At 40.0% G+C, this 24869-nt stretch overlaps 1 long non-coding RNA gene across 6 annotated transcripts; it reads left to right on the top strand.

Moving 5' to 3' along the window:
• Positions 1 to 5459: 5459 nt before the first annotated feature.
• On the top strand, positions 5460 to 24736 carry LOC141782914 (uncharacterized). Of its 6 annotated transcripts, none has more exons than XR_012597180.1 (5): positions 5460 to 5656; positions 9788 to 9883; positions 23926 to 23985; positions 24118 to 24211; positions 24634 to 24736. It is a non-coding gene; the product is annotated as an uncharacterized LOC141782914 (long non-coding RNA). The 6 variants fall into 6 exon arrangements; XR_012597179.1 differs by having other exon boundaries at positions 5461 to 5640; XR_012597181.1 differs by lacking the exon at positions 5460 to 5656 and adding an exon at positions 6905 to 6929.
• Positions 24737 to 24869: the final 133 nt, after the last annotated feature.

Genomic DNA, 24869 nt, shown 5'->3' with positions numbered 1-24869 from the left:
TCTTTTTACTATTTGGAAACATATTTGTTAATTGAACTTTCCCACAAACAGAAGAATAGGCAGCATTATGTGGCAATTTTAGGGGTGTTGATTGGCTATTGATGAAATCTGAAAAGCATGCACCAAACGAGTGACTTTACAACAAATTTGTGCAGTTAAATGCGTTTAACATTTAGGGGGATCTATTGGCCAAAATGGAATATAAATGGAATATAATATTAGTTTTTTTTAAGCTGGGGACACACCAAGCCGACATTGAAGAACTAGTGGTGACGAGAGACCACCAGTTGCGTCTCCTCACGTCACCTTCGTCTTGGCCAAAAAGTTTCACTCTGCAAAGAATACAGCCGACGGACAACTACCACGTACGTTCTGCGGTGGCGGTAGTTTGTATTCATCATTCAAAAAGGGAAACAGGAAGACCGAGGACGGCGGATATGTACATGAAACAAAGCGGCGTTTGCCAATCATTTTCACACCACTCTCACTCACCACTTGGCTTCATTCCAGATGGCTATGTAGTTGTGAAAATATCCGTGTATTAGAATGATCAGATGAGATGAAGATGAATAATGAGAAGAGCTGTGTTTGTCCTCTTGACTTTACTCGTTGGCTTGCTTTCCTCACTTCCGTTTCTCTTCTCGTGCACTGATTCGTTTAAGCTGAACAGCCAATCAGTGATTTCTCTCACCGACGAGTTCCGCCACCGATTCAACATGCTGAATCGACCGAAAAACCTCCGACGCATAAAAACTAGGCTGACGGACGCTCACCAATGGCCCCAAACTGTCTAATGGCCGACGGTCGACTTGGTGTGCCCTTAGTGTATAATCACCTAAAAATAAGAAGAGACGTTGTGTTTTTGTTAGCTTAGAATGAGCCGTACATATGGAGCGGGTCCTCTTCACGGGGCCAGTCGCCATGTTTCGCATTGGCCACCATAGTTCTCCTATACACTTCTGCAACCTCACCGCTAGATCCTACACACTGCACCTTTAAGAGGGAATGCGACTCTGAACACTCAACAAGAAAACTTTACAGAAAAAGTAGGAACAGTTTCAGATAAGGATCCAAAAATGTTCTTGCATGATGCCCATTCAACATCATTTCCTCGTCTTCACCAGGAACATTTTATTCAAATTGAAATTGTTTCCTGATGAGTACCAGTAGATACTTACAATAGAAAGCTAGTTGAGTAGAGATTATTTCGTCACACATAAGGGTAAAATGTTGCCGCTGAATTCAGTCACCAGCCATGTATCGTAAAAAAAAGTGTTAAACTGTATTGGATCGTAAAATTTTCGATGACCCAATAATTGTTCTTTGATCATCAGTTTTATGTTTTTAGTGTTAACACTGGTAGTCTAAATCAGTACAACACAAAATGATTAAATATGCAGAGTAAATGAGGGGAAGTGTTCTGCAAAGTTGATACTATCATTAAGAATAGCCTACATGTTCAGTGCATTGTAATTCACCTCAGGCTCTCTCCATACAATAGTCTTCAACTAATGAAGAACGCCAGCTCAGCAGTGATAGAACTGCGCTGGGAAAGGGCCGCTTCCCCTGAAGTGTATCAAAAGAAAACAAAACTGAAATTTGAAAACTCGTCCTGAACGAAGAGATGCCTGGCTCTCCCCTCCCCTCACCTTGCCTATTGATTTATTGTCTCTTTTCCACTTAGCAAGCATCACCATTCTCCTGCATAAACATCAGAAAAACCCAGAGGGCTCATCTCTCGGACAGAATCAATAACAGCAGGAGTCGTATTCACATTATAAACAACGGCCCCTGCATACTTATGCTATACAGCCTGCACCGAGCATCAGCTCAAAACTAGAAAAGACTGAATATTAGAACAAGACTAAGAATCTATTTCATTTAACGGTCATTAATTCTCGGGTTGAACACCAATCAATAAACTCAATTATTAATGTGACACATCTAGTGGGTCAGATCATTTTGTTCCAGTTTACCAGACAGGGATTTAGAGTAGAAGATTCTTGGTCTTGACTCAGGCATAAAGGGATAGTTAAAGTGTTTTGAAATTCGGTTGTATGAGGTTCTTATCCATAGTTAGTGTATTACCTACAGAAGATGATGGTCGGCACGCTCCATGTTTGAAGAGGCAGACATGAGTTACCAGCACGGGAGCAAAGCAATGTACTGCTGTGGACGGGACCGGCAGCAAAATGTATTTTAGGCACCTAAAAGAAAGGCTCACCTAAAAAGATTAATATCCATTTAAGTGTATATTTAGGTCCTGTCAAAACAATTTATTTCCACACGACCTTCGTTTTATAAAATATCTCCGTCCACACTCGAACACAAAAACGACTCCAAATGCTCGCTGTAATATTTACATGTCACCACAACAGTTATTGTTCGTGGGGGGCTGGGATTCCTGGTCACCACTGTGCTGTCATCAACTGTCTCTTTATGTGCATAAATGGCAAAAGGGAGATCATTCAGGTTTATGTCCATAGCCCTTCTGAGTGCTCCACACCTCGCCTTCAATCGCTCCCAAAAGCACATTCAATCACCATTCGGCCTCGACATGTTTAATGTGTTCCCTGCATTGGCCTCCTGTGACTGTAACATTTTTCAAATGTAAAGTAGTAATTTGTCCGAGCAGTGCTAACAAAACGGAAAAAAGGCTGGTAGTCCGCCATCTTCGTTATTGTTTCTGGCACATGCTCATTACACAAAGCAACAATGGACATGCGCAAAATGACGAGAGGACGTCATTGTTTTACACGTCCACACAGACACAAAGTAACCAGAGTTTTTAGAAATCTGCGTTTTCAAAAATATTCTAAATATAGCGTACACTTAAACTGATATTAATCTTTTTTAGGTGAGCCTTTCTTTTAGGTGGCTAAAATATGTTTTTCTACCGTCCCCGTCCACAGTACTGTATTGATTTGCTCTGGTGTCTGCTTCTTTAAACTGGGGGCGTGCTGACCACCATCTACTGTAGATAATACAGTAACTAAGTACTTCATACAACCCCACATTAAAACACCCAAACTATCCGTTTAAGTCTTATCAGGAAAAGTTGGGTTTATGTCTGAAAGTTCCAAATGTTTCTTTGGCATCACTGCAAATATCAGTAATGTCAATCATCAAACCTTTAATGTTGTTTTATTATGTTTTCTAGGGACCTAATGTTGCCATTATATCTTCCATAAAGTTCAATATTAGAGTACACCGCAAACAGTAAGAACCAAGAGTTACATCCAGCTCAGATCGTATATCAGGAGGTTTGGTGTGGGAGGCAGACGTGCTGACCTTGTGGAAATAATTTAAAAATCACAGGTAACAAATTACATCATTGACATGGTTCATGAATCAGTTTTAGTATTAAGCGTTTTGGAACGTGTCTGCTCTGTCCTAAAACGACCTGTGAAATGCTTTCTGGAGCTGTGTACCCCCATCTATCTCATTTCTAAAGGCTGTTTGCTAAAGAATGGAGCCTTTGTTCTAAAAATGTTGGTCAACAAGTCGTCGTATTTACATGCAGCAGACACGGCCCGAAGTCGAGGATGTTCCGTGTCCTCGCAAACCTTGACTAATGACCGGATTAAGGGGGGAAATGGGGCAGAATTGTAATCCCCACAGTGAAAGCTGCACTTTCAGTAAGGTTGGCCAATAAATCTGTGGGAGGGTCCACTCTTTTCTTTGGCAGCTTTTGTGTTTCTGCAATAATTCTGCTCTCGGTCCTTGATCACAGCGTGCACGCAGCGCTAAAGACCGCATGCTGATCGGGTACTGCACATTTTCTCCCCTTAATTCTGACACTTTGACATGTGTATTGACTATAGGGCATTTTTCTATAAAGAGATTACAAAGTGCTTTTTAGAAAGCAGAAGAAAAAAGGAACAAAGTAGCAGAAAAACAAACAAAGACAAGATTATACAAGACTCTAACCTAACCCACTCTTCCCCAACTTCATTTATATACATGAGAAATTCACTCCAGGAATCTGGTTCAACACATAAATGTCAGAGCAATAATAAATAGCATATTTGCATAAAAGTAGTTATAGCTGATTCTGTGGACCTTCTGTGATGTCTTGTTCGGCTCTCATATTTCACTGATACTGTGGACTCACACAGCATTATGGATACACAATATTTGTATGTTAAAAGAAACATGTTAGCGAGCAGTACTCAATATTGCCTTTCCAATACTAGAAGGATCACCAATTCTTGCATGTACAGTGTAAACCGTGACCACAGGAAGACAGTTCCTCATTCCCTGAATACAAAATAGGATTTTTTTTCCCAAAGAAACATGATTATCATAACAAAGACATTGAAATATTGGTTTAATTTGTTTGTTTATATGGACAAAGACAGAGAAACATTACCAGTTGCAGAAGCAGCATCCGATGTTGTACAGGTATATAGCTGAAGCTAATTTCCAACACCAGTCCCTCCCTGGTGATTTAAAAGAATTTATATAGAGAATGCACAATGTAATCCATATCTAGATGTGTGCTATGATACATACATACATATACAGTATAAATGTACACATAATGTCCTTGGTTATATGAATAATATGAATAGAATTTACATACATTTTCAACAGAAATACAGACCCAGTGTCAGTACCCACCTATCTGTCTGCCCTATATTATTAAATCAGACATTAAATTGCATAACTTAATCTTATCGATATTGCACAAGATCAATGAATTATGCAATTTATTCCGGAAAACAAGCAGTAAAAGCTGATCTGATGTCTGCTCTCCATCTGCCGTCTCTGAGCAGCTGTCAGTCACTCGTGAACTCCGACCAAACGGTCAAACGAGGCAGCACTGATAAAATATGAATCAATATTACGTTAATGCCTATTTCTCGCCTCAAATGTTTTCAGAATCATCTTGTAGTGCACGGTTTAGCTGTAAAATGAGAAAGTTTGTGACGCCGCCGCCGCCATTGTGAAATCTGGTGAAGGAACGAGGCTGGGTCATGGGCGGACATGGGTCTTGGGGTACTGGGTATGACACATGTGCAGTGTAACTGAAGCTGTGGTCGTGCGTTGCGATTGGCTCAATTTCGGCATGCCAGATTTTACTGTGCATGTGTTATATCCCCAAAGACATGACTTGTTGATGACATGTGACTCAGCCTCCTTTCCATAGGCCTTGGGAACGCCAAATTCCGGTCAAATGACCGGAGCACAGCCAATAGGAACGCTCTCTCTGAAATGACCTGTGATTGGTCAAAGTCTCCCGGCAAGGGCTAGAATTTTTAAAGCCTGAAAACAGAGCCATGAGGAGGTGCAGAAGAAATCTAGTTATCTCTCAGAAAACTTGAATTACAATATGCTGAGAGGTTATTATGGAATTTTTTGCCCAATGACGCCAAATATATACTGCCTACTGCAGCTTTAAGGCTTATACAGTTAGACACCATAGAGGGCGTGGCCGCTTTGAGTGACAGGTGGTTGCCATGACAGCCGTTAGCTGTCTGCTCGACGTCATCTCGTTGGATGATGATGATGAGCTGCAGCTGTTGAACAACCTCCGTTCAACGTCCATGAAATTTACCGGACAGCGCCGTTCAACCGGGACTCTTCTCTACCTACGATTAGACAGAACAGAAGACAGCAGGAGGCGAGTACTTAACGGTGAATAACGTTAACGGTAATGCACACATTGAAGGAGTTGATGGTTTATGTGACAAATAAGTTGATTAATTGATTGATTGATCGATTAATCGAAAAACTTGTACAAATACAAAAAAAATACATAATCAATTTAGCTATTTTCATCTCACATTCCGGTTGAAAATGATGAAAAATGGGAGATTTCATAATTTGTATTTATTTATTTATTTTTTATTTCAAAATGACATAATAAAAACATTACAAACATTTACATACAAAAGAAGCATAGCGAAAACATAAACAAAGAGCTGTGCCAAACATAATAGGACAACAGAAATGAAACAAAACCAACATAAAATAAATTAAACTCACAATAAAAAAAAAAATAATAATAAAAAAGCGAGAGTATGACAATAATTCACTTAAAAACGTTAAAGATATTGCATACATTCTTGCATCTTCTATAGTAGGCCTGTAGTACTCCAATAATACTCCAACTGGAACATTATAGGGTTAAAGTGGTGTGATTAGTGTTCATAGTTAAAGTGCTTTCCTGTGTTAGTTGTATCCTATAGTAGGGCATCATTCAGGTTTTAGGAGCAGTGTCCCAGTCAGGATGCTCCTTCATATAATGCAGCAGGATAAAGAGACACATTCTGAATTTCTACAGTGAATAAAAGACACTAGGAGATATTGGGTTAGGGGGTCCTACCGGGTCAAAACAGCCACCCCTATTATTTTTGTGTGTACACCCCCCACACTGGTGGCGGCTAGGCGTGCGTCAGTGCTAGACACTTCATGCCACTGTCCTATCTACAGCCCCGCTGCCCCTGAAAAAGTACTTTATTTCCTTACTTGCTCCCTGCTTGCTACATCCCGGCTCCCATGGCAGCTCGACCTCTGATCTCCTCACACACACCTCTTGTTGTCCATGAATGGACGAGTAGAGTAGTTGTTGAGGTTGAGAAATATCCCTAGCTATAGTTCGAAAAATGTCCCGACAGTATACGAACAGAAGCACATGGCTAGAAATTATTATACAAAATGTCATCGGCCCTTCACGTTGCATTTTTTTTTCCTACCATGGTGAAGACATGATCCTCCTTACTCTGCCTCTAACTAATCCCACTCCTCACACCTAAACCTAACCAAAGAAGGTATTCAAGGCAAGGAGGCAGGAAGGTGCGATGATGTCATTCTGCATAATAATTAGCCATGTGCTTCTGTTTATTGCAGAGAGAGTGTGTGTTTTCGGAACGGATGAGCCGTTGGAACAATGGGCAGTCCCCCTGGAGGTGTGCCTTTTTCAGGTGAGAAATCAAGTTTTAAGTACGACTGGGTGTCCACACATGATTTTAAGCTAATGCAGTGTAAAAATACTCTAGAATCGCTGCAGCACAACGCTTCCTATTGGTGTTAGGCATGTATGTTTGGTATAGTAGGTATGTCATACTCCAACGTATGACAAGCCACTGTGCTGTGGCGCCTGTGTGTTTTCAGCTTTAGCGCTGTTAGCACCAGTATTCTTCGTGTTGAGAGCCGTGTAGAGGCAATATAAATGCTCCCAATCTCGCATTTAGTACCTTTTAATATGAGTATCCTGCTTTTGCTTTGCTTTGTCAAAGCACTGTGTAAACTCTGTTTTTAAAAGGTGCTGTATAAATAAACTTATCATTAAACTTTAAAAATGAATCCCTATCAGGACACCTTACTGTCTCGGATCATTTATAGATGTTATACAATCTATTTATGGCAACAGAGATATGAAAGGTTCATGTTAACAACTTAATAATAGGATCTTAACTGCAGCCATTAGCCATGGTGTGCATTTGAAAATAGCCCCCGTCTCCTCCTCTCTATTCATTCCCTTCCTCCCTGTAGACTGCCTCTCAGATGTACTGAATTAGAGAGGGAAAGTGGAGAGAGGAGGGGGGTATGTAGCAGAACAATTGTTCCCTACCTCAGCAATATAGTCTATGAGTGGGAAATGAAAGTGGTGAACTGGAACAGACGAGTTTGTATACCTTATTTGTTCTGATACAGCCAGTTATGCATGGCTAGAGGGATTGTACTCATACACATCTGACCTATTAGTCACAGACTGACCACCTCCATGGACCATTACGCATGATGGATAACAGACTAGTGTGGTATACTCCTCTGCAAACAAATTCATCCAAACAGGGAAAAAAAATTATGTTAACACTCCAAAAGTAGCTCATGGCTCGCCTTTTTCTCTTTATTCCTTAGTGCCAAATTGGTCGTTTTTCTGTCTGCCTGAACTGGAGGCTGGTAAGGTGGCCTAACGTAGGAGAGCAGTCAAAGCGTCGTCTGGTTGATCATAAACAGCAGCCTGCCTCTCTGCGCCATAGTCACAGTTGGCAAGTCCGAGCTCTGTGTGGCTGCAGCAATAATCGCACTATTGGTTTAAATCCACTTCATGTCAGTCGTACAAGGCCTTGCCAGCTTACAGGAGGCAAAAACCTGCTGTGGTAGCAGATGTTGAGGAAATGATATGTTAGCTTTTTTTCCATGGATCTCAGTGTTATTTGAGCCCCACAGCATGGTAGGAAGCGCCTGAGCTCCTGACCCTTTCTGCTGTGAAAGGAATGAGGGGTGACGGTCAGAGGAAGTTCAATTTTGTGGCCTGGCAGCATGGATGCAAGATAATTGTGATTCCTGCCCATGATTCCTCAGATTCACAGAACTCAATGCACGTATCTGTCTCTGGAGCTGTGGGTTTAAGTGAACAGGTAAAACTCAAGATGCTTCCTCTGATCTTTTGGGAGTGTGTCAATGCGAATGTGAACATTTAAAATTGTAAGCCCGCTGAGTTTAGATGTCTGTCTTGTTCAGGGTTGTTCACTGTGTAGTTTCCTTTGTGCTGCCTTTGTTGTGATGGCTGGAAGCTTTAAAGGGATATCCTTTAATTTACTCCCCTCAAAGAAAGAGAGAAAAAAGAAAGCAAAGGGAAAAAGATGTGAAGGGTACGTGTTGGTGATGCTGACCGAATTACTTTTACTTTGTGGTCATTAGGTTGCCCTAGCAACATTTCACAATAATGGCACACTTAGTTGATTGATTTCATTTATTCTGTGGGACCATCGCAGCACCTAGACAGTGCCTTTAGCCCACTAACGCCAGCTAACGTTAGCTAAGCAGTGTTAACTTAGCTGATGTTATTTGGTTCACCATGTCAGGTTAACGTTAAGCAGCTAGGGTTCTTCCTGAACTCCAAGACATTGTTGTCAAAAGTAACGTTACATAGAAAGTAAAGGTAAAAGTAGATAATTGTACACTTAGCTTAGCACAGCTTGCATTAAAACACACACGTATTGTAGGGAGACGCCACCGGCTTTGCGACCTCCTTGAGAGACAGCAGATGTGGCCAGCTTTTGTTTGAGACTTGGTGGTGTAAACTGTTTTTATGGCTGCACGTAGGTTTTATTCAAATGTAGAAATTACACATCGTGTACTTGATGACTGAGTACGCCTGAGCCCATTGCTTGCTACTTATATAATTGAAACCCTCTGTGCTCTACTGGATCCCACAGGTGTTCTATTAAATATGTAGAATTATAGGTCTTAATATCCGAACACTTTTCACATTATACTTTGCTCACTGCATAAGCATATCAGACATTTATAAAGCCTGTCAATTGCATATTATGACTCACTCCTAACCATGTAAATGTATTGAAGTACTGGTAATACCTTAATATTGTATATGCATAATCAACGCATAATCGTACAGAAACCCACAAGAGAATAAATATTTTCACAATACACACAAATACTAATCATGCACACAAAGCACATCATAGGTTTGCTTTTAGTGTGTATTCACAGTATTAAATCCATAGATTGTGTATAAGAAGTGGACGTAGTCATTGTGACGTCACCCATTGGTTTGTGGACTGCCGTTTTAAAGCCTCGAGTTTCGCATTTTGGCAGTTGCCATCTTGTTTTTTTTGCCACCAAAAAGGTTCTAGTTAACTTTCATGCCACAAGCCATCACAAGCCGAGCACGACTGCAGCTTGTTAGTGTGAGCCACCTAGCTGCTTCATTAGCACCACGGTAGCTGTTTGGCTAGAGAGACACAACAACTAACCACAATATCTCTATAGGTATGTTTATGATCAAATTGACACATGTTCTGTTACACAGATCGTGATGATTATGGAAAGGTTGTGGAGCCCAAAGAATGCATGACCTGTCGTGACAGAACATCGACCCAACCCCACTGATCCTGACCGGCTAGAGGTTAGTCGTTGCAGCCCATCTACTTCTTTATAACCTAGGCCGCAACAGCGGAGAAGTAGGTTAGCCAACCCACATAGTATGCAACTGAACTGGGTAGAGCCATGGCCTAACTCTGCAGGGTCAAAAAGACAAGCAGTAGACACCCTGCACACCACATTGCCGGGTCATCAAAGAGCATGGGAGCATGTACTGTAGGTGTATCACGCATAGTGAAAATCCATCCCAGTGATGAGTCTAGTACATGATGGCCACTGATGTGGTTCTTGAAGCGGCGACTCCATCCGTGGAGATGAGCTGTCAGTGGGCAAATCGCTGTTCATGTACCATCTACCATGTGCTCTTCCCCAAAACATTTCAAACTTATGCATATTCTGTCTATCTAAATGTGTAATTATAAATTGGCTCAAGCTAATTACATGTTCCCAAAATAGTTGTGTGTTGTTGCAGTGGCATTTTGACATGCAGTAGGAGGCAGGAGACATTTTTGACTGCTGGTGTGATGTGATGTACACCAGGCTCTTAGTGTTGTCTACTTATTATTCTGTCTTTGCAGTTTTTGAACGTGTGCGTGTTTGCTGTTGTTGCCGCCCGAAAATAGTGTTTTTGTATTTTTGTACATTTTGTATCCCTGAAAAACGAACCAAGCAAGCAACAAACAAGTTGCTGTGGTCGCCTTGTTTTTGGAAAGAATAAGTATCAAATTGCAGGAATAATAATGGCTTTATTTTTGTTTACCTACATCTGAAGAGCTACGTAGAAACAATCTTGTGAGCCTCGTTATCTCAGTTTAGTATGTATGGTTTGATATTCTAAATTAGACGAATCAACAACATGACAGCAGAAGCCTATGGTTGGTAAATATTGATCAGAAAGTGTAATCTGTCATCATCTCATTGCTCTACACTGCATGTAATTTGGCTGATAGACTTTGAATGGCCTTGTTTCAAGATGTTTCTATTTACTCCATTTTTGTGTTTTTTTTTTAATGGCTTTAGATGTACTGAGGGACACTTTGGTCTTGGGGAGGATCTCTGATTTCTACATAAAGCATTAGAGTAGAATTAATACAGGCTATAACTGAACAGTCATATTCTTATCTGGACATCAACAGATGATGCTATTCATAGTCCGGTTGCAATGTTTAAAAATAACTAATTAAAGGCTGAAAAGCCTTAAAGTTTTAAATTTTAATCCAATAACTCGCATTGTGTCAGTGCAGTCACATCCACTGTCAGTTATTCACTATCATCATCTAACTCTTCAAACTGAACCTGTAACACTTTGTTTAAATTGTAAAGATTACTGTATCCCTTTATGCCTATAGCATAATGTAATTAGTATTAGATTTCTTTGTGATTAAATTGGCATATTTGACTTGTTAAATTAGTTAGCCTAGACATTGAATTTTCATTTTCATGATGTTTGTATATCCAATATTAAGCTTGTAATATTAGATTGATGGAAATTATTCATAGAACTTCAGGAGCTGAAGTGCAGTTGCAATACAGTGGGATAATAAAGAACAGAATTGAATGTCAGGCAGTAGATAATTGTGTTGGTGTAGTGAATATGAATGTGTGATGTGTTTGTAATGAGAGTCCTTGAGAGGCGCTCTAGCCGTAGGCTGGTCCACTGATCATCTGTTGAGGCCCTGACACATCAAGCCTTTGGTCAGCCATTGGTCAGTTTGAGGCTGTCGGCGAGTGTCTGTTGGCCTAGTTTTTGCGATGTGTCCTGCACCGTCGGCTCTAGTCTGCCTGTGACTGAGGTTTTTCGGCCGATTCAGCATGTTGAGGCGGAGCCCGTTGGTGAGAGAAATCTTTCTGATTCTGAGTAAAGTCAAGCAGGCGCACAGAAAGCTCTTCATCTTTATCTCATCTCATCAGTCCAATACACGGATATTTTAACAACGGCATGGTCATTTGGAATGAAGCTAAGTGGTGGTGTGAAAATGGTTGACAAACGCCGCTTTGTTTCATGTACTTATCATAACAACGGCTTGTACTGTATATCCGCCGTCCTCGGTCTCCCGGTTTCCCTTTTTGAATGATTAATACAGACTACGGCCGCTGCCTACTGGTGTGGAGAGTTATTTCCTCTCACGCAGGCGCAAAACGTATGTGCTAACTGGCCGTCTGCTGTAATCTTTGCGTTGTGTTGAAGTGCAACTTGTCGGCCAAGACAAAGGCTACGTGAGGCGACGTCGGCTTTCGTCGCCGCTTGTTCTTTGATGTCGGTTTGGTGTGTCTGGGCCTTTCAGGCGTTCAGCTGACCTGAAGCCTGCAGGAACAGTCTATAGCTCAGGTGACTGGAAGCTTTGATCCTCTGGGTCTTCTTCAGGTGACTGGAAGCTTTGATCCTCTGGGTCTTCTTCAGGTGACTGGAAGCTTTGATCCTCTGGGTCTTCTTCAAGCAACGCCTGCTATAAATGTTGTAAAGGGAGGAGAGCTCACCCTCAGTGATGTGATGGGCCATCTGCAGCACCAGCTTTGTGGCTGACGGCAGTGTAGTTCCCATAACACGCAGTGAACTCTTCACTGATGATCTAAGGATGGGGGTCTTGGTCCAGACTTTCCCAGTTGCCTGCAATAGAAGAGGTGCTGTTATGCTTCTTTTCTACTGTCCCACTGTGCTCTGTCCCTGTGACTGGAGAACAGTTCACATCCTCAACTTGGTGTAGTTAGAACAACGTTTTGTAACAGGATACTTAAAAAAAAAAAATAGTCTGAGTGTGTTAAGGGTGGATATTGAAACCATTGCACAGCTGCACTCTAGGTAGATACATCAGGATCTACAGTAAATTAATTCTGATGAAATGTTCAACATGACTCATCAATCATTATGAGGGCAGAAACAAGGTAATTTGATTGAGAAAAAAACTAAAAAAAACTAAACGTGAATAAAGTGGGGGCCTCTTAACCAACAAACAAACATCTGTTGAAGGTCAGAGGAACTTCTTTCCAGGAAGATGATTTTCTATTAGTCTTTAACCTTTAATTATGTTTGAGTTTAACCTTTATCTCCCCAATTAATCATAATACGAGCTAATTTACGACTCCACTTCAGAACCAAACATTCATCCATGTTAAACCCCAACACCCTACCGAGAGGGAAAGCATACAAGACTTATTGCAATTAATTCAGAAACCATGACAACCAAGGCATATGGTGGCAAAGAGACATTAGCCAGTAATTTGGATAAATGGCATATTTCATCTCACTGCAGGCACCATATGGGATAAATGAATGGTCTTGTGTTTTTTCATTGTGTAGTTTTGACTGCACTATATTTTACTCACTACTAACACAGTAGTCCATCCATCCATCCATTTACTTCCACTTATCCGGGTCACGGGGGCAGCAGGCTTAGCAGGGAATCCCAGACTTCCCTCTCCCCAGCAACATTTTCCAGCTTTTCCCAGGGGAACCCCAAGGCGTTCCCCAGGCCTGACAAGATATATAATCTCTCCAGCGTGTTCTTGGTCTACCCCAGCGCCTCTTACCAGTTGGGCGTGCCCGGAAAACCTCTAAAGGGAGGCGTTTAGTAGGCGTCATGATCAGATGCCCAAACCATCTCAGCTGGCCCGTTTCGACACAAAGCAGCGGCTCTACTTCGATGCGGCGTTTATTCTAATACAAATGTACTTATTCCCAGTGATTTTTGAATAGTATTTTTGCACATCCCTACTGTAAACCACAGCCTCTCGTGTCTTATTGCTTAATTCTATACGGTTACTGGAAGTCAGTGTAAACATTAAGAACAGGAGTAATATACTCAGTTCTCTTGGTTCTTGTTAGAGTTCTGATTTAGCGGGACTTGTTTTAAAGGTGCTAAATGAGAGTTTGGAAGCATTTCTATTGCCTCCGCACATCTCTCAACATGGTGACAGCTGAGCCGGTGCCTTGTAGCTAATACAACACACTAGGGAGAGTGATTTCATTCTATGCTCAGGTAGACTTTACTCCTCTTTACCGTTACATACAAATATTTGTTTGATGCTATATTAATACTCTGGATATTGTATAAAGCACCTTTTAATAGCTTTTTTTGGGAAGACCAGACAAGAGAGAGTTACAGTAATCCCCCCTGCTGGAAATGAATGAGTTTCTCTAAATCTTGTCTGGACACAGGACCTCTGGTTCTTTCTATTTCTTTGACACAAAAGACAAAACCAAACAAATAATCCCCAACAAGTGATGTGGTCCTCCTCTGGGCCAAAAACTAATATACCGAGAAATTCATAAAGAAAGTTTTGTTTTGGCTCTGAACTCAAACTATATATTAAAGTGAGAACTGTTATGTTTGTTTAGATCTGATCCAGTGTGTGTGTGTGGGTGAGGGAGTGAGAGAAACTGCATCACTGCCTGTATGAACAAACAAATAATGTAGCCCTGTGTTTGTTAAATGTAACCCTGAAACTGCCAGAACCCACTGTAGGTGAATGTAGAATATAACTCAGTGTTCATCAAAATTTAATCTGTAGTTCTCAGTTGCGCTAACGGCATAGTGATGGCAATGTTGGTCAGTCAGCAGGTCACTAAGGTGCCCAAATTTGTCCAATATTTTACCTTTAGCTGTGCTTATTATTTAGTGCTAATTAGCTAATGTTAGCAGGCAAACACGCTAATGGTGAACATGGTAAACGTTGTAACGCTAATGGTCTGTCCTGTTCCAAGAAGGAGAATCTTGTTAAAAGCGTCTCTTAGTGACCACATCATGAGGGAAATCACAATTTTTGCTCTCAAAGACCTTAGCTCCATTTATTTCTTTTACTAAACTTTTCAAACTTTACCCGTAGGGAGAAATTTATGAGAATGTCAAATCATACGAAAGTAAAATCAAGAAGAGGAAAGAGGCAATGAGTCAACCAGGCACTCCAAATCATGTATCCTTGCTAATGTGTCCATTTTTGGAATCAAAAGCTCTCCTCAATCAACAAAATGTTCAAAAAGGAATAATGTACCTTCTCTTCTTTTCAGATTTATAAAGAATTGAAAAAGAACAAAGCAACAGTGACATGAATATGTCTGTGTGATTCATGAATCTGAGATACAAGCTAATGATTAAGACATACAGTATTTCAAGGCAACAGAAAAGCCTTAAACTATACAATTTTTAAGCTTTGTGAGAAGCTGCCCCCAGCTGTTTGTTGACAATGATATAGAAAGTACAAAAATAGGTGTCCTCTTTTGCTCAGTGAGTAAAATTATAGTGGCGTTAAAACAAATTTGCAATTATTGATTATTATTTTAGATTATTGTATTAATTTAACAACCCTAATGTTAACCCAATTTCCAGAAAATCTGAAAAAGGAAACATGAATTAATGTGCTTTCCATTTACTACTGCCATTGAATATCAGGAGTTGGGTGCATTGAGATAAACAGTCGGTGGCACCAACTCTCCAGTCGGGTACAATTTAACCACTAAAAAAGAAGATGGCGCAACAAGATGACGTTATTAAAAGAGTGCCAGTGTAATGTCAAGCAATTGTAAATGTTGTAAAACATGATAGAATATGATCTCTCTGTTTGTTTCATGTATTAATTTGAAGGTTACAGTCTCCTCATCGCATCATGCAGATCTAATATTTTTGCCTGCCACAATGTTTTGTAAGTAATATGCTTCATGTACTGTACATCATGATTTATTCACTATGCCTTTTCTGTTGCACTTTATCATATTTTTTATCAATACACCACCTTTTCAACCTCAGCCAAGTGTAAGAACTTGTTTTCAAGGTGTTATTCGCATTTCTGGCGTTCCCACTCAGGTCTTTTGTTCACAAATTGAAAATGTATCGAAACAGGTGGATGGAAATGCACTTTCATGATCGTTACAGGAACTGCAGATTTGGCACACTTCCATAATGTTTTTTCACACTGGTGGTTATTGCTTGAAACAAACCAAAGGTAACTGTTTCAGCAAGCAACCTTAAAATTTAGGGCATATTCTCCTTTGAGCATTAACACCTCATATCCAATTCACACATCAGCCCACTTCTGAATCTCCTAGCCATGTGATAAAACTGAATCTTAAAAGCCCATTAGTATGTGGAATACCAACCTCAAACCAGTAAAATATTCTGTCTGAAAAGAAAACTAATTATCAAGGGCGTTCAGTACCTCAGAGGGCAAAGCACTGAAAAAGTACAATATGGCGTTAATTTGCAGGAAGGAGATGACTATCCAGAAAGTGCACCGTTGAGTGACTCGGCTGGATCATAATGTTATGTGCCAATAACCTTGAAAATTAAGTTCTTAGATGAATCTCATCCCGTCATCCTTTGAGGATCAGTAGACCGCCATGTTAATATTGAGGCAGCAGAAAGAGAAATGTGATATTTACACATTTCAAGACAGGAGAGTAACACACACTAAAAAATAAGGGTTCTTAAGATGTTTGTAGCTAAATCTCTCATGGCAAAGGGGGCCTGCTGTTGCATTTTATTGTCACTTGATAGAAACTAACATGTATATCTTTTCAGAGATAGCTCTCCATGTGAATAATACCGGTTTCAAAGACTAGTCGACTATCAAAACCACTAGTCCACATTGTTCATCGTTGTAGACTAATCTGTGGTTTGGTGCCGGCTGCACGGCAATGCATGTCCAAATGAGCTTTTGTGTCCCTCTAAATTCTCAAAATTCATCATATTATAATAAACATTGTATACGATAAACATGTATTGATAAATAATGAAAACTCTATTGCTTTCCGATGCAACCCATAGGGGGGGGCTCGGACCAAAAGGGCTGAGCAGAATCCTCCGGAGGCTGTATTACGCACAGAATTGCAGCCGTGCACTGCTAGAGGGACGATGTGTAAAGATTTGTTTATACTCGCGCGAGAAATATCGCCATATATTGAATCGTAACCCCTGTATCATGATACCTATTGCCAGATTCTTGACAATACAGAGCCCTACTATGAGCATGCACAACGGCGTTTATGCTCAACGCATTGTTTGATGCAATATGCTCCGAAACTGGTGTGGGCGTACAAACAAAATATTCTGTGGATAAGAAGTCAACGAGTGTTACCGGAAAGGAAAGTAGGCTGCCTGGCAACAGTAAACACTGATGTACCGCAAAACATTGCATTTGTGTACTGTAATTACTACTGTCGCTTACTTCCAAGTCAAAATTACCTTTCGTCTCTCGATACTTCCCCTCAGGTCGCCACTCTTTCCATGAGACCTTTTTTTAGCTTTTACAAAACGATCTCTCATATTCCTTCACAGCCTGCAGCAAAAGGCCTCTTCTTTCCCCAGTGTGTTGCCTATTTCTGTCCAAGGAGTTAATGACATGCGACTGTCCCTGTGGTCTCTCAATGAACAGTCGTACAGATGTCTGTACAGGTGAACCTGCTTGGCCAGTCTTCCCTTGTGTTCCTTCCTCCATGTTGAAATGAAAGGTGCAGCGCTCTCAGTTGGCGCATAGTTACAAAATTTCAGAGGTGCACAACCAAGCGCCGCGACAACGCACAAAGCGAAAGCTGCGATGACATAATTTTTGGGCACACGCACGTCACGCTGGCTTCACTACGGCGACCATAAACCAGGTTTAATGCGCGTAGACATCAGCCTCAAAATGCTGTCGTTTAGGGGAAGAGGGCCCGCGAACTTTGGAGTAGCCTATGTCAACACTTGTGCGCACAGAGGGATGAGGAGAGGAGACACTGATTTTCAGGATGTATGTAGTCAGAGATGTCCCGAAGTCTAATATATCAGTCATTGTCAGGCGTTATTTATTAAGTTTCTTCAAGCAATCTAAAAATCAAAGAATAAAGACATTTCCCCTCACAAAGGGCAGTTAACGCATATTCGTTTTAACGACTAATTTATTTAACGTATTAACACAACAATACTGGCATATGAAACTAGAAAACCTAAGGAGTCCATGTCATACTAGCTTGGGCGGCTGTGGCTCAGAGCAAGAGCGGGTCGTCGACCAATCGGAAGGTTGGCGGTTTGATACCCGGCTCCTCCGGTCACATGTCGGAGTGTCCTTGGGCAAGATACTTAACCCCAAATTGCTCCCGAAGGCTGTGCCATCGGTGTGTGAATGAGTATTTAGATTAGATCCTGATGGGCAGATTGGCAACTTGCATGCTGCCATCACTGCATGAATATGTGTGTGTGAATGGGTGAACGTTAACATAGTGTAAAGCGCTTTGTGTGGTCGGAAGACTAGAAAGGCGCTATATAAATGCAAGTCTTTAGTTGGTAGTTTAAATTGTCTAAACTTGTTTCTATTGTAATCTTGTCTTGGTTCCACAATATCTATGCACGTATACGTAGGCTTTATGCTTGTATGTGTATACATATACTGTATGTCTGAATTTGTAACTTTGGTGCAAAACCTGTTTGCCTTTTAAAGTGCTATATAAATGAAATAAACTTGAAACTTGAGAAAGGGGGAAAAAACACTAAAGACCATTACTGAGCCTATAATAGAATGAATTGTATGCATTGCTGTGGCAGGAAACCTTTTATATATGTATCTGTCAATAAACCAATTTTACTGTTATTTGCCACTGCCATTCATTTCAGAGTCCGACTGCACTGGAAATGAGTTTTGAGACTTCATGTGCTTTCAAAGTAAAGTGAAATTGGAAGAACAGGTATCTTCTAAAGGAAATTACATATTTTCAAAAATTGGCACTCACTCTTGAGGAGATGGTAATATTTTTTTGCTCTGACTCAATTTCTCAATTTGTCCTTTAAAAGAATTTGGAAATGGGTCTGTGTAACTTCAAATTAGTCTTTGGAGGGATAGAACTACCCTGTAAAACAACCTTGCAAATGTTGGATGGAGATGTATAAAGAATAGCCACAAGTTGTTGCTTTGCTGAAATGGTGTGTCCAATTGCCTAATTGATTTAAACATTAGCTTAATGTACCTAAAAAAAAAAGTGTTAATATTATGGATTGGACAGAATACAAATACGTAAGTGGGATTGTATATATGTAATATAACAAACTATTCTGTCTATATTTATTTTCATCCCCCAGGGTTCAATTCTTTGGTCTCTATTTTTCAACATCTAGGCTCTCCTTCTGCCAAATCATTTAAGACCGTAAGGATATTTAACAGATGATACACAGATTAATTTAGCGCTTTCATCCAATGACGATGGTGCTATAGACTCACAGTGTCGGTGCTTTGAAAAAGTAAACAACTAGATCAAACCTTATTTCTTTTACTTAAATATAGACACGACAGAGAGGGAAATACTTAGTTAGTGTTTGTTTATTCCAGGGCTAAAAAGACCAAAGGCCAAATCAGAAATCTTGGATAGACTCTTAGCTTTAGCAGCCACATCAAAGCAATAACTAAATCAGCCTTTCATCATTCAAAACAAATGGCAAGAATAACAGGTTTCATGTCTTGTGAGATTTAAAGACACACATTAATGCTTTAATCTCCAGCACGCGGGACTATTGCAAAGGTCTTTTGTTTGATATTTCCAAAAAGAGCATCTGACAACTGCAGCACATTCAAAATGCTGCTGCCAGAGTTCTAACAAGAACCAGACGTTGCTTCTACTCATAATTCTGTACACTGGATGTTTTAAAGTGCCTCATTTATAAATGAGTTGATGGCCTAGGGTCCAAAATATTTCTGACATGTTTGAAGAATATAAATGCAGAGGGTCACTCGAATACTAATTAATGCTTGGGTAAGAGCCCTCTGGCCAAAGAGCCTACGTAGATACTTTCCCAAAAGATTTATATAGTACTACTAAGGCTAAGAACGAACTGACTTCAATTCCAAATAATGTGCTTTAATGTTTGCAACTGAGAATGTTTATCCAAAAGAAGATTATCATTTGCTGTCCTGCAATTTAAACAGATGTGTGTGTGCGTGCGTGCGTGCGTGCGTGCGTGCGTGCGTGCGTGCGTGCGTCATGAAATTACAAACAAAAACCTGATGGAGAACTTCAAATTATCCTTGAATGAGCACAGCACCAAGCCCCCAAGGGGGATAGATTTGCACCAGAGATTAATCTCTTGAGAGATTAATACAATAGTTCTGAGACAATATTTCATTCTTTAGGACATAAAATGAACAGTAACCAGTAAGGGTTTTCTAATGATGGTAGCAGGGTCCAAAATTACCACCCGCCAAGCATCAAATGTAGCTTGATTTTCCTTTTTAGCGAGTAAATCTCGGAAGGCTATTTGCACACTGTTGAGTAAATAAAATAGTCATGTAATAAAAAAAACTATGCTCGGTTACACTGAGAGTCTCTACTGCGTTTTGCTGTCACTTATGGGAGCGCTCCTCTGCTCTGTGTCGGAGGCTGACACACACACACACACTAGGGATGTTACGAGAACCAATAACGTTACTTTGTTACCAAGTCAATGCCAAACTTTTCAAAACATGACTGCACTCGTTTTTTTACCATGTGGGCTCGAGACTAACGGCATCCAGTCCTCCCCGGGGACTATAGAAAATGTGTTTGTCCCTTGGCCGGTGAGTCAAAAAGTTAATTTCGGACACAGGATGGTAGTTGTCTGTGTGTTTTAACATTCTTCTCTGAACCTTATGTGATTGAGCTGGGCAGTAAAAGTTCCAATGACTGCTCATAAGGCTTATATGCGTCTTACATTTATATGTATAATTGAATGTATTATGTTAACCCCTACTCTGACCTGACCCCTGTTAAGACTTGGACAGTTGTCTACGTATCAATAGGTCTTGTTTTCTTTTGTTGAACTGGCGATTGTCTTCGGGATGCCAAAATACCACAATGTGTAATATACTGATGTTTTGACTTATAATAAACCATTTAATGCAGAAGTTACACACTTGTATATACTATAGAAAATGCCTTTGGTAATAGTTTTACAAGGGCTTAGTCTATTGTCATTACAATGCATGCATTCTCTTCAGTGTTTACGCTGTAGAAAATACATGCAGAAAAGAAAATGTTTACTTGGCTCTCTTTGGTTGAACCAATTTGTTTCACAATCCATCATTTTATACTAAGTTTTGACAGATACATGCCTTCTTTGCCTTGTGGGCATTACAGTCATTCCACTGAAGTCATCTGAGAATTGTAGTATTTCAAATGAAGAAGAAACCGTGATGGTGCTGCGTTCTTCACTACACATTAAATCCCCGAGTGTCCAAGTGCCTATAGCTAGCTGCATTCAGCCAGCATCAAACCAATTAGGAATGTTGCTTGAAAAGAGTGTTTGAATATTTTCATGTCAGTGAAACATATTATGTTTTATACTTTTACTGTGTAATCTGTCTGAAAATAGTCTGGAGTTTATACAGTTTGCACAGAGAGAGCATACGGCAAACTTCAGTGATGGCAGTACAGCTACATTTGCATAAATGCAAAGCTATACATTTTAATATGCTAATAATTTGATATTTCTAGTTTGTTACTTGAAAATGAATTATAGGCCATAATGCTCAAAACTATTTTTCGTATTTTGTACTAGGGGGAAAGGATCTGCTATACAGGCATGTATGTGGTGTGTCACATCCGTACAAGCCAGAGCCATTTCAGCAACCTCAAAGATCCTGCTCCATTGAATGTACGGTTGATTTGATGAAGTGATTGGCTGCTTGTTGATTTTCATTTTAATTTGTCCATCTCTTAACAATTGCAAGAAACTGATTGTTTATGAATACAGTGTCTGATTATTGTATTGAATAAAAGAAAATTATTTACGTCATTAAGACTACGTCTGGAAAATAATCACACAGAGTGGTACATTATCACATGAAGTGGCGAATTATCACTTGACGTTAGTTGGGTAAATTTTGACTGTGGAGGCACCATTCTGTTGGAGCCTGAATTAATTAAGATTTGACAAAGCTTATTTAAACAGAACACTGAATGACTACGACATACAATGTGTGCTGTTTAGAACCTCCATTTTCTGCTATTGATTGAGTTGGAGCAAAAACAATTTTAATTCTCCTTCATGAATGGCAAGTGTGCTTGTACCACCCTGACAAAAAGTGTTTACCACATGGAAGTCTTTCATGCTTACATGAAGAACAATTCCTAAGACTTGGTTTGCAGTGGGACTTGCAATATTTTTTTTATGTTAAATGTACCTTCTATCCCATTTTCTCAACTTTTTTTGAATTGTAACATTTTACAATATGCTTTAAAGGGACTATTTATAAGAATCAGAAATTGCGTGTTAACAGCCACACCTGTGGCCGTTAAGTCAACGAAAGTCAGCGTCCTGTTGATCGCGCTTGTGCTCGCTCTACATAGACATGAACGAGCATCGCTCAACACAGTGAGGCGACACACGTCAGCTAAAACCACAATATCACTCTATATTTCACCTGCTTGGCAGTAATGTTAGCTGACCAGACCAAGGTCTCTCCATGAATCAATGGAGGGAAACCTCTGTTGGTCTGGAGGAGCTGCAGCATTAATTTCTGCACAAACGTCCACTGTACATTTACTAGATATTCTCAGAGCTAAACTAACTCTTCTGCAGTGTATAGTGTGCGCGCATGCACATGAGAGTGGATTGAAAGTGCGAGAACAAGCACGGTGTGTGTGAGTGAAGGCAGGCAGAGGAGCAGAGTACAGCAGACACTCCGGCCCTGGAGACCAAAGCTACGGTCTCCCCCGCGTCCTCTGACCAACTTGTTTTGCAAGACGGGCTTCACTAGATATAACTTTGCGGTTTTGGTGCTTCCGTGTAGTTTGTGTTGGAGTCTTGACTGAACAACGTAGCCACACGGGAGCACGCATGGGACACCGATCCGCAATGATTTATACGTGTAAGAAGTTAAAAACAGTCCCTTTTTAAATAACGGAGTTAATAACAACTTTTTTACTATGCATGTAAAACTGAATGTCTAATATCTAATCAAATATTTTTGCTACCCTTGAAACCACTGAGACAGGGACATTTTAATGTCCATGTTTGAGGATTGTTCGATACCAACCTTAACAATTACTGGGATGGGATTAGAGAATCAATTAAATTGCATGAATGATTATACACAATGTAGAAATAATGGTACAGATCCACTCTTATGTGAGGCTTCTACAATATTGCCACTATAATGAAGATCAAATTCTGATTCAGATCACACTCCAAACATCAAATGGAAACAGACAAGTATAATCTCATTAGCATATGAGCTTCAGGGTACAGTATCTGTGGAGACAGAAATTAATTTGAAATTGCTGCTGGAATCTTGCATCAATTTCACAGCAGGAATTTTTGTCTCTGCCACTTTACATATTCCTCCACAGGTGACCAAAAACACTCCACATGTTGTATTTGAGAGGAGGATTTGAGGACAGAATAGGGGGCATTTCAATATCTGAATTCTGACACCCTCATGCAGCTGTTTGTCAATGTGTCACCTGGAACAGTGCATGTACACACACACACACACACACACTGTGTATTAGGAGGGTACTGTAGCCTACACAGTACTGTACTGTACTTTATTATTGTCATCTATAGTGGTTGTTTGCATAAAAACACACAATTCAAATGATTAGGATTATTTAAATATTTGTTTTGATTAAAAAAAAATCTTGGCAAGCTGTTTAGAGCTAGTGTTAGGAAGTTAAACCGGTCATAATTCCCTCTCTAATATCCATTTCATATTACTGTTAAAACATCTCCTAACAACTGGATTTATTCAAGTTTCTCGCAAAAAACGTAATTTTACAAGATTAGATTTCAACACATCATAACGTTGTAATTTACCTTCACCCAATAGTCCTTTTTCCTGAGCAGAGTTTGAACACCTCATAATAATAACTCAATGGCACCTCCGTTAACGTTAGTAGCTCTATTATTTAACCAAGCAGTACTGTGCTGCCCATCTGCTTCTAACAGGTAACGTTACTAACTCTCTTCCTGCTGATTTCAACACGGGTTTGTTGTTCATGGTGTAGCATTATCAGGGAAAAAATTTACACTTCTCGAGAATATCATCGTCTCTAATGTCCAGAACTTCAGAATACCTGAAGCTGAAATTAAAGCCCATTTAAGAAGCTTGTTTGTCTTCTTTGTTGGTTCTCAGAGAAAAGACACAAGATGTTGGGAGAGGAGCAGCAGACTGGAAGGAGATGAGGACATAAAGGTGAGGAAAGGTTGACCTGAAAAACACTACTGTCTGCACACAGCTGGAAACTGCAACAGTCAAATTACATGATTTTTATATTTGAATGATTTTGTCATTGTAATTTGTTTTTTTTGTGTCTCTGTCCTCCAGAAAATACTGGAGGAGCAGCTGGAAAACCACAGGGAGGCTCATCAGACTGCTTTAGCGCCTCCGAGACAAGATAGATGCTGGATGAACTCGCAGAGTAAAGAAACATCATGTAAAGCAAAATATTCTAGTGAAACTGATTATTCTTTCAGAATTTTTTTAAATGTTTTTTTTTTTTTAAGATATTTATCTGGCATTTTTGCCTTTTTTTTAATTGATAGTAGATGTGTAGAATGTAACCAGCGGAATTACATATGCATGGAAACCATAGTTTATCAAAATAAAAAACGTATTTTGAAAAAACTGTGTCAAAATGTCATAAAGATTTAAAGTACAGTGCAGTATCTTCAATACTAATACAGTATCTGTATGCCATAAAAATATAGTATAGTGCTTCATAAATGCAGCCCTCTATCATATGCTAGCTTCCTAAATTGGCACGCCTGTTGTAGTAGGCACACATGTATCTGTGAATTTCATTCAAATTCTTATATCATCCTTCTTTTCTTTTCTCCCCAGATGACTGCAGAGTTCCGGACCAAAACTCCACCTCATCCAACGTCATCTACTGTGAGAGACCCTCAGATTACAATGCTGTATTTTCAATAAAAAAAATAGCTAATATTTGTTGTTTTCTTTTCCATAACCCTCTCCTTTCACACACAACCTGAAGTCTAGAGACCAGTCTTGTATCACCCTGAGCTATCTGATTTAACACACTTGGCTAATGTTTCATAGCATTTTTGACTTCATGT

This window comes from Sebastes fasciatus, chromosome 14 (assembly GCF_043250625.1).
Source record: "Sebastes fasciatus isolate fSebFas1 chromosome 14, fSebFas1.pri, whole genome shotgun sequence".
NCBI classification, from domain to species: Eukaryota; Metazoa; Chordata; class Actinopteri; order Perciformes; family Sebastidae; genus Sebastes; species Sebastes fasciatus.
This window is presented reverse-complemented; position numbering and strand designations above follow the sequence as displayed.